Source organism: Moschus berezovskii, chromosome 2, assembly GCF_049115385.1.
Source record: "Moschus berezovskii isolate FMDL1 chromosome 2, NW_MosBer_1.0, whole genome shotgun sequence".
Taxonomy (NCBI): Eukaryota; Metazoa; Chordata; class Mammalia; order Artiodactyla; family Moschidae; genus Moschus; species Moschus berezovskii.
In genome coordinates, this window is record NC_142461.1 from 22,268,056 (window position 1) to 22,280,283 (window position 12,228).

The window sequence follows — 12,228 nt, forward strand, 5'->3', positions numbered from 1 at the left end:
GATATGTAACAGTTACTTATCACATGACCGAGTCGACCTCCCTCTTCGCGTTAAGTAACGTGGAGCTCACGCCATCCTGCACACAGTCATATGGCAGTATCCCAGAACACCGTTTGCTGTTTAGAATAGGGTGGAGGGCTGTACTTCTTTGCACCTGCATTCTTCTTCCAGCTGGGCAGGATAGGCATGCTATCCTGTTTGCAAAGCCCCTTTTCCGTTTTCTGTCTAGCTTTTATTTCCTTGCACAAGCAACGCTTTTTCTCAATCATCTCAAGCATTGTATGGTCTCCATGAAACCACTGCATGCATGCCACCTAGCAAAAAAGAAAGAGTGAATACAGAAAAAAAAAATGGAAAGAAAGCAGATTTGTTTTGCACTATCCTAGTAGATGTTTGAAAAATGTCAGCCATGTTTATATTTTTCAAATTCTTACAAAGCAAAATTAAGGCATAGAAGTGCCAAAAATTTGTACTTATATTATTAAACATTGAGATATTATGAAGCAATAATTTAGGAGTGAATATTTTACCAACATGTTCTAAAAGTCCATGCTGTGGAACTAAAATCTTCTGTAAATTTTTTAGCCATTTGCCAAATATTTGGCTATTATTTTTATGTTGACTCCATCGTCTTATAAGTCTCAATAGTCTAAGTTCAATTATTAGCACTACTTTCAAGAGAGATCTTATATGAACGTGATATGCTTTCATGAACATTTTTATTGGTGAATTAAAGCTTAACATTTGTTTATAAATAACATGAAATTTAAACTTTTAATTATTCTTCTACCAAAATGAATTTCAATGTACATCCAATGCTTGGAATATAAACACTTAAATAATTATTCTGTAAAGAAGTTTCACTATACAACTTGATGCTGCAGCAAATGTTTAATTAGAATCATTGGTTTCTACAGTCATACTGAGCCAGATCCTGAATAGTTCCAGAATTTCAAAGAACCAGATTCATCAGGTCAATTGGATATCAGGAGAAGATTCAGTGATGACTGTAAATTGATACACATACATCTATTACTGGACAGGTGAACACTGCTTCCAGGCGTATGTGACTATGTCCACCAGAACCATTCTTTAAAACAGAGCTAGCAGGTTGGATCTGTCACAGAAGAGCACTGTGATTGAGACAGGAATCCAGGATGGAGATGCTTGCACTTATTCATTTGAGCAAATCTATTGTATGACTTGAGAGTTAAAATAGCTCACTTGGGGGCACTAAATTTAATGATACAATCTTAGGAAATAATTGACAAACACTTTTTCTGGGGCTTCCCTTGTGGCTCAGTGGTAAAGAATCTGCCTGCCAATGCAGGAAACATGTGTTTGACCCCTGGGTTGGGAATATCCCCTAGAGAAGGAAATGGCAACCCACTCCAGTTTTCTTGCCTGGGAAACGTGAACAGAAGAGCCTGGTGGGCTATAGCCCATGGGGTTGCAAAAGAGTCGGACATGATTTAGCCACTAAACAACAATATAACACTCTATACCAAAACCCATTTTTATTACTTTGCATAGTTTAATGCATTTATTCCTCATGATGACAATGCTCTGAATTAAGTACTATTGATTACCCCATGTGTATGTTAGTTACACAGTCATGTCCAACTATTTGTGATCCCATAGACTGTAGCTCACCATGTTCCTCTGTCTATGGAATTCTCCAGGCAAGAATACTGGAATGGGTTGCCATTCCCTTCTCTAGGGGATCTTCCTGACCCAGAGACTGAACCCAGGTCTCCTGCATTGCAGGCAGATTCTTTACCATCTGAGCTACCAAGGAAGCCCCTGTTATCCCATAATGAGTAAAATGAGACTTGGAGAAATTAGTAATGTGCCTAAGCTTACAGAACCAACAAATGACAGTGTCAAATTTGAACCCAAGAGTTTATCTCAGCACCTGTGCCCTTAAAAACTACATGCTACTGGTTCTAGTGCATGTGAAACTGGAAAGGATTGAGACAAGTCAGTACAACACCCTCCAAGTATGAGTGAGAAAGCTAAGAGTTCAAGAATTTATATATCTGGTCCAAACCAGGCAGGTAGGTTTTGATGTGAACAAGGCAAAATTGAATTCTCACAATTCTTAATTCTTTATGGAAAGGACAAGATCTTGAACTAGAAATCAAAGATTCAAATTCTGAAACTTGACGAGTTTCCATTGGTCACTCCTTTTCTCAGTTTCTTTATCTGAATAACTGAATTGATAACATCTTCATTTCAGAAGTTAGTTTAAAAATTAGATTGGGTAATGAAGGTGAAGTAATTAAAAAAAAAAAAAACAGTGAAACATTGCCCTAGAATTATTATCCTAATACTGACAAATACCTAGCAACAGTTTTCCATGCATGCTCTATGCTATTCATGTGGAAAGAGCTCTATATATGTTATATTAATATTAAAGCCTCCCAGCCACACTGAAAGTTAGGGTTTAGTTACACATCACAAGTGAGAAAGACAAGTCTCAGAAAGCTTAAGGAACTAGTTCAAGGAAGGTCATAGGGTACTGGCTTTGATACAAGTCTATATCAAATTCAGATCTGTTTGATTCCATAGTAAATCATCTTTCTACTACAGCAAGCTCCATATCCTGAATATTATTTAGAGATTATAATAATAGTTGTTGTTGTATGTACTACCATTTCCAGATGCTATTCAAAAATGCAAATATATTTATAGCCTTATGAGTGAATAAAAACTGCTTGTCAAATAAATGAAATCAATGGCTTGAATTGATTAGCCAATGGCTTAGATTCCAGAGGATGATTCTCTTGGGTAAATATCTTGTATGTAATAAGCTTAACTTGACATAAAGTTTCTTGAAAGGATAGGCTGTATTTGACACCTTTTGGTGTCCTCTGGCCCCAATCACAGAGGGCCATGACCATGGCTGTTCACTTTTTAAGTGAATTTCTGGGACAACAACCAACAGGTTTTTGTCCCAACATGATATTGTCAAAGTAGCTCATAATTTTTCAAAAGATTTGTAATATTTTATAACATGATAATCTATGGAATAAAAATACAATAACTCTATTTGGGTGGAAATACAAGCAAAATTTATTGAGTGACTATAAACTGTTATAAATAGAATTTATAATACAGAATTCTCAGAGGGCTAGCACCAAATAGCATCCAACACAGTAGCCCCGACATGCAGAACAGAATCATTTAGCTCTCAATAAGTTTTAGAAATGGAGTGAAGCCACCATCACTGTACAGTGTTTGCTATTCTCAGAAAACTCTCAAGATAATTTCCTTTTTAGTAAATTCTCACTGGATTTCACAGATCCCAATGAAATCATAAAACCTCCCATCTTCTTTAAGGTAAGATATTTACAGCATCACTTCAATATTTGCATGGTATTTACTTGTCCATACAAACATTAAATCACTTATTAATAGGGTGTGAATCAGTACATGTAACTGAAAAATAATTTTTTTCTGGATTCCTCTAACAGTGCCACCAATATATTTCATTATATTTCATTTCATTTCATAATTGTCATTACAGTTGATAAATGCATTATATTATTAAGAATAAGTGTTTTCAGTCAATTAGTAGTTTATGCTATACAGGTATGTCAACTTATTAAGAATGACCCATTCTTTAAAAATCTAAAGAATAAGAGTTTAAGAATTGAGTTATAAAATATGCTTTTTCATATTCATTGCATTTTTATTTTAGAACACTTATATATCACTTGATTGAGATATAACGTTTCAGAATAGTACCAGTAGACAATCACTCTTGTAAAATTCATTTTTTAATTTTAAAGTTTAACAAGTCTAACAAGTCTGGTACAGAATCGTCTCATGTTAAATTTGCTATCAAACTTTTTTTTTCTTTTTTTATTGGAGGCTAATTATTTTACAATATTATATTGACATGAATGCCCCAAATTGTTATTATGTTGCAATACTATGATTAAATGAAGAATGAGATTCAGTTTGGGGGAAATAAATCTGCTTCTTATATTTACTTTTAAAGAACACATGTTTTTGAAAACATCTTCCTGAAGAGTACACATTGTTTTTAAATCCCCAGGTCAAAACTCAGTGTTACTTCTATGCCTATTGACATGGCCAAATCCCTTCCCCCTAAGTGTGTCCAAAAATTATATTTCATTATGATGCATGCTAAGTCACTTCAGTCGTGTCCGACTCTGTGCAACCCCATAGACGGCAGCCGACCAGGCTCCGCCGTCCCTGGGATTCTCCAGGCAAGAACACTGGAGTGGGTTGCCATTTCCTTCTCCAATGTGTGAAAGTGAAAAGTGAAAGTGAAGTCGCTCAGTCGTGTCCGACTAGTAGCGACCCCATGGATTGGCAGCCCACCAGGCTCCTTATGATAGAATGTGTTAATTCATTACTTTAGGCATAACAAATAGCATGTTTAGGCATTATATGAAGTGTGTTAAGACTCCTACCCATAAAAGGTATTGCTGCTGCTAAGTTGCTTCAGTCGTGTCTGACTCTGTGCGATCCCATAGACGGCAGCCCACCAGGCTCCCCCATCCCTGGGATTCTCCAGGCAAAAACACTGGAGTGGGTTACCATTTCCTTCTCCAATGCATGAATGTGAAAAGTGAAAGTGAAGTCACTCAGCCGTGTCCAACTCTTAGCGACCCCATGGACTGAAGCCTACCAGGCTGCTCAGTCCATGGGATTTTCCAGGTAAGAGTACTGGACTGGGGTGCCATTGCCTTCTCCATGAAAGGTATTGAGACGTTCCCATTTTTTTTGTTGTTATCTAATTCTTCATATTTAAACTAAGTTTAGGTGTAAAATTCCATTCCACTTCATACTATAGTTGAAAGACTTCTATGCCAATTTATAAATATTAATATTTAAAACCAAGCCTAGTAAATAAACTCTAGTAGTTTAGTCCTTTAGGGGCTTCCCTGGTGGTTGAGATGGTACAGAATCTGCCTGCAATGCAGGAGACCCGGGTTAAATCCCTGGGTCAGGAAGATCCCCTGGAGAAGGGAACGGCTACCCACTCCAGTATTCTGGCCAGGAGAATTCCATGAACAGAGGAGCCTGGCAGGCTACAGTCTATGGGGTCACCAAGAGTCAGACACAACTGAGTGACTAACCCTTCCTTAGTTATTTAATCAAGTGGTTTGTTTCTTATCTTTAATCCAAAGGCATTTATTCTATGAAGGAAAGAAAAAAAATACACAATTAAGTAAGCTTGCTCTGGGAAACAATTATTCAGTTAGTATGAACACACTTATATATCTTGGACAAGATTTTCCTATTAGCAAGATTCAAGGGAGACAGTATTCTTGCCTAATTTCATAGAGATCAAATCAAATGAAGCTCCTCCTCAAGAAGATGAATCATAAATATAAACCCCTCAGGTGTAGGCTGTACACATGACTTCTTTCCAAAGGGTACAATGTGGAAAGGAGGAGAAGATGAAGTTTACATGAAGAAACCTGTCAAACACTGCCTACACCACACCGGTCATCCACACTGATCAGTAATGTTGAGAGAATGCATCCTTGATATCACGTGATGAGAAGTGCATTTATCTCTGTGGCCTTCTTCCTCTAAAGCGTACCTCCAATAGAATCATGAGAAAAACACCAGACAAACCCAAATCGAGACACATTCTACAAAATACCAGTCCAGTAATCCTCAAAACTGTCAAGGTCACATAAAATAAGGAAAGTCTGAGAGACTATCACAGTATGGTTTTAATAACAAGGTATCAATATTGAGTCTTTAGTTGTGACAGAAACACCATAATAGCGTAAGGTAATAATAAAAGGGGAGACTGAGTGTGGGGTACACAGGAATCCTCTGTGTGTTCTTTGCCACTTTTTGGTAAGTTCAAAACTATTCTAAAATTCAAAAAATATGTATTTTAAGAAATGACATGATAGAATCACATTCTTTCCAAAGAATAAGTAACTATCTTTCATTCTTTAGAGGGAAGCAATGTGGTACAATAGAATGACTTGATTGTTGTGTGACCTTGAAAAGTCATGTGTCTTTCTGAAGTTGTATGTACTTCCTATATATATTATATATGTATATATGTACATAATTCATATATACACAGCATGTACACTTGAATATACTTTATATATATATATTATGCATATTTATGCACCACATTGCACAAGGTTACAGGAGGCAGTTAACTAACACATGCAAGAAATTGAAAAACAGTAAAGTCCCATACATCATTCATGATCTTATCTACTGATTCTTCGATGCATCAAGAATAACATAAATGAGGAATTTTAATTCAATTCAATAATTACTTTCTCTGAAAAGAAAACAATCAAGTACTTCCTGATATTGAGTACATTTTATCTCAAAAGAAAAGAAATACTAAATAGTGAGACTATCCAATAAAAAAATAACTATTCAATTTTTCAAAACATGTAAGCCATAAGAGAAAATAATACTCTGAGTAAACACATTGAGCATTTCAATATTAAAAATGATACAAGAATTAAGCTGATGCAAGCATATCTATCTGTACTGATTTTGATTTTTATGCTTCATGAATAAACATGTTAAAAAAATCATTGAAGATTTTTGAGCAGGTGTGATGTTTGCTTTGAAATAAAGTTTGGCTATAAGCCTGAAGATTTGAGAATTAAATTTAATTCCTTGAAACAACAGACACAACACCATTTCCAAAACTTCTGGTGCAGGGGTGAGAGGGGGATTTATCAGTTTCATGTTGCTCTCTTTGTCCCAATTTCTTCTACCTGGGTAGCTCATTTTCTAAGAAATCATTGTTCCCAACTCTGTAATGACCTATATGGTAAAAGAATCTAAAAAGGAGTAGATATATGCACATGTTTAACTGATTCACATTTCTCTACAACAGAAACTAACACAACACTGTAGTAGTACTATACTCCAAAAAAATTAATTAAAAAAAAGAAATAACCGTTTCTAGTATGAGTAGTATAAGCTTTAGTCTAGCTGAAAGGGAAGCTAAATTACCAAATTTCTCTGAATTTTCTCTTTACCCTAGAGGGAAATTTCTCCAGGAGAGCATGGATAACATCAATGGAGCATTGAGGAAGAGCAGGCATGAGGCCAGCCGGTATGATTTGAGAAGGGGAAGCGACTTCTTCAGGAATTACAGAAGGGAGAAGGACACTTTCACCTTTGCTGCTTCTGTCCTTCGGAGTCACAGACCAGCCAGAGGTGACAGTGCTCTCACTGAAAACATTCTACCTCTCCCATTTAGTGGGCAAAGAGATTGATTCATTATTTAACACATGTATGTAGAATAAACATGCAAGTAGCACGGATTTTTTTCATATATCTTCAGGATAACAGACAGAGATTGGTCAACTACAGCACATTTCCCAAGTAAAACCCATTGCCATTTTCAGTACAGGACATGTTGGCACCATAAAGAAGGCTAAACACCGAAGAATTGTTGATTTCAAATTGCGGTGCTGAAGAAGACTCTTGAGAGTCCCATGGACAGCAAGGAGATCAAACCAGTCAATCTTAAAGGAAATCAACCCTGAATATTCACTGGAAGGACTCATGCTGAAGCTGAAGCTCCAATAGTTTGGCCATCTGATGTGAAGAGCCGACTCATTGGGAAAGACTCTGATGCTGGGAAAGATAGAGGGCAGGAGGAGAAGAGGGTGACAGAGGATGAGATGGTTGGATGGCATCACTGACTCAATGGACATGAATTCGAGCAAACTCTGGGAAATAGGGAAGGACAGGGAAGCCTGGTGTGTTGCAGTCCATGAAGTCACAAAGAGTCAGACATGGCTTTGCAACTGAACAACATGTTGGGACTCATACCACATGACCTGTAAAGGCTAAAGTGTTTATTGTCTGACTCTTTAAAGAAAAAGTTCTCTAGGTTACTAAGTAAATGTCCAATTAACCCTTAGAATGCCTAAAATGCCTAATATTAACCCTAAGAAATGCTTGATAAGAGACCAAAAAAGATAAAATCAATGTTAGTACTATAAAAGGGCTAACACAAAATCAAGAGCATTGACTCATATACACTCACAATACTTTTCATATCAAATATGGCTCATTAGGTGAATCATAATGGATTAGACAGATTTAAAATCAGCTCTGACAACTAGTTTAAAGAAATTATTTGGGCCCACTGACTACACATTTTACAATTTCATCATTATAAGAAAGAAGAGGAATGTTGGAATAAAAGAAATAAAGTGGATAATTTAGTTTAAATCCTCTCAATAAGAGATTTACTATAAGGTCAAACTTTTCTTTTAATAACCCTGAAGTGGTTATTTGTTTGTCTGTGATATGTCACACTGGTGATTGAACTTCCATATAAAAGTTGCCTAGAGAACTTTTAAATAATATTTTGGTGAATTGTATTTCTTTTATACTTTTCCAAGGAAACGGTAACCCACTCCAGTATTCTTGCCTGGAGAATCCCATGGACGGAGAAGCTTGGTAGGCTACAGTCCTTGGGGTCGCAAAGAGTTGGACACGACTGAGCGACGGAACAGAACAGAACAGACCAGAAACATATTTTAGAAAGAAGGGATCAGCCTTCCATAGCATAGGCAGCAACATAGACCCTAAATAAATCTTTTGAAATTGATATAACACAAAAATCGGAAAGGTTATAATTATCTGCACTTGTCAGCAAATTCAATAATTGTTTTATTACTTATTGAATAACAAGTTATCAAATCCATGTTCCTTGACCATTATACAGAATGGGAAAAAATGTGTTTTTCTTTGATTTAGTAAGGCTTACTCATGTATGTATGCATGCATCTACCCATCTCTGCCTATGTATTTGTGAAAAATAATTGAAAGCACATAGAGGTGACCCAACATCACAGAATTTTCTATGGTAAATTTTAAATGGTACCATCAAATAATGCGACTCACCTCACTCTGCATAGCAAGCTCTAGGTTCATTCACCTCACTAGAACTGACTCAAATGTGTTCCTTTTTATGGCTGAGTGATATTCCATGGCACACATGCACTGAAACCTCCCAATCCTTTATCTGTCAAAGGACATCCAGGTTGCCTTCATGTGCTAACTATTGTAAATAGTGCTACAATGAGCACCAGGATACATGTGACTTTTTCAGTTATGGTTTTCTCAGAGTATATGCCCAGTAGTGGGACTGCTGGGTCATATGGTAGTCCTATTCCTGTATTAATGCATTTATGTGGAATCTAGAAGTATGGTACTGATGAACTATTTGCAGGGCAGAAATAGAGAAGCAGACTTTGGACACAGCGGGGAAAGAAGGGTGGTGAATTGAGAGAGTAGTACTGAAACATATATATTACTGTAAGTAAAACAGATAGCTACTGGGAAGTTACTACTAGATAGCTATAACACAGGGAGCTCAATGCAGTGCTCTGTGACAACCTTCAGGGGTAGGATGGGGGTAGAGGAGTGGGAGAAGGTTCAAGAGGTAGGGGACATATGTAAATATGTAGCTGATTCATGTTGTATGGCAGAAGCCAACACAGTATTGTAAAGCAGTTGTCCTCCAATTAAAAATAAATTTTAAAATTAATCCATGTGACTTTATAATTACTTATGTGCTGCACACTGAATCGCTTCAGTCGTGTCCAACTCTTTGTGACCCTGTGGACTGTAGCCAGGCTCCTGTGTCCATGGGCTTCTCCAGGCAAGAATACTGGAGTGGGTTTCCATGACCTCCTCCAAGGGATCTTCCTGACCCAGGGATCAAATTGCATCTACTGTAGCTCCTGCATTGCAGGCAGATTCTTTACCGCGAAGCCATCAGGGAAGCCTATAATTTAAAATACTATTCTTTCTACTTTGAAAATTACAAATTCAAGGTCAGGAAGATGATTCCACCCTAAATGAATTTGTTTCTCTTTTTTCATGAAGGCTGGAATGAAGTTAACTGAACAGGAAAGTATGAAATATCAAAAGTGAAAAAACAACAAAAACGTAAGTGTGCAAAACAAGAAGGGATAATGTAGATGTGCAGTATTTTTAAAAACACAGACAATGTAAGTTTACAAAACCAAAAAAGCAGGTACTTGTCAGTTCCATAGACCTGGATTTTATCTTGACTTTCAATCTTACTTGGTGATGTGCAAGCTACTTGTCTGGTTCTCTTGCTTGAGATATTACGAGAATTAAAGATTATATTTGAAACATTCCTAGCTTTTAAATTTCTATGACAGTATTTGAAATGATAGCACCCTTGGGATAACTTAAGCATTTTCCATAGTTTTATGCCTATGCTTTTATTCATCTTTAACTCTGATATATTATTTTTTAAATTGTTCCTTTCTACTCTTCCCTCACTTATCAGCACTGTTGATTTAGAACCTAGGGTATATGAAAGAGTTATTTAAAAAGTGTACACCTAAGGTATATGCAAAAATTTCAGGTTTTATTTAAAATGGTCTAAATTTAGCTTTGAGATATCTATTGATAAAATTAGAATAATCTTCACCCTTCTTTTTCTAGATCTGAAGATCTGTCTCAGTATACAATCTCTGATCAGCTCTAAGAAACATCACATGTTGGTATTTTAAACCATATATTCTATTTTACAAATCTATGCTGGTTTTTATGACCAATTATGTAAAACTCACTCATCATAAAGATTTTTAAATTGTAAGTTAATAAGCCTTACAATTGCAAGTCTATAAATAGAGTTTCAAGTTAATATAGATTGTTCATGTTCTCCGCCCACAAAACAAGGGAAACATCTAACTCTTCAGTTTTATTATGATGCCCTCTACACAAGACCCACAGGTCACTTGTAAGGACAGAGGTTGGTCTGAACTACTCTGTTAAACAATGGCAATCACAGCTGTCCCCAAGCTCCACCAATACACTGTGCATCCTTCTGTAATAACACCAATACAATTTTTGTGTGCATGTTTGATTTTCTTCTTTCTTAGGCGACAGCAAAGTGGGTAAAATGAATATCATGGCCTGGTTTTACCACTTACTACTTGTGAGATCTGGGATAAGTCATATAGTCTTCCTGAGACCTTGGTTCTTTAGCTTTGAAATAAAAATAATAAGACCTTAGATTTGTTGGGAGAAGCACATGTAATAAGTTAACATCTACTTCAAGGTGGACATAAAAATATGAGCTCCTCTACAAGGTGGCTCAGTGGTAAAGAATGCGGGTTCGATTCCTTGGTCAGGAAGATCCCCTGGAGTAGGAAATGGCAATGTGCTCCAGTGTTCTTGGCAGCAGAATCCCATGGACAGAGTCAGACACAACCTAGCGACTGAGCACATACACCCCTAGTAGACTGAGTACAGACACCGCTAGTGAGCTCCTTGAAGGCAAGGAAGGGCTCTACAGTAAATCCCCACACCCTTAGCCTTTAGCACAAGGAAGTATGTCATAAAAACTCATGCAAGGGACAAATGAATAAGCAAGTGGATAACTAGAAGACTAATGCTTCGGTCGTGTCCAGCTCTTTGTGACCCCATGGGCTATACAGTTCATGGAATTCTCCAGTGGGTAGCCTGTCCTTTCTCCAGGGGATCTTCCCAACCCAGGGATCGCACCCAGGCCTCTTGCATTGCAAGTGGATTCTTTACCAGCTGAGCCACAATTGAAGCCCAAGAATACCAGAATGGGTAAACTATTCCTTCTCCAGAGGATCTTCCCTACCCAGGAATTGAATCAGAGTCTCCTGCGTTGCAGGCGGATTCTTTACCTACTGAGCTATCAGGGAAGCCCTATTTCAGGAAAGGAGTTTTGGAAATCTTTGATTTATTGAATGATTTGATTTCACTTTGGCTCAACTGAATCCAATAAATATCCCAAATTTTACAAAGTTAAAAGAATATATTTCCTGGGGTTTTTCAGCCACAGAAATCATCTAATGTTAAATTCAGCCCTCTATGTCATGTGAGTCACAGTCTGGGTGTTCTATAGTTGAAATCACTCTGTGGTGTTTGAATCCTTAGGGTCTCAAGGATTTGAATTCTGGGGTCTCAGAATCCTTGACACTTCAGCTCATATTAATGATGAACTGATGCTCCGTAAACCTTAATATACTTTCAGCTCCCCTTAGGAATTCATTAAAATCAAATTCTTAGGCATTATACCTAGAGATCCTGAATCTAAGTTCTAGATAAGGCGGGTTTCAGGCAACTGCATGCAAAAGTCCCAAAATGCAGTTAATTCTGTTCCATAAATTTTTCTCAAATTTGCCATCATCTTGTACATTTTCAGGTCATTTCCTG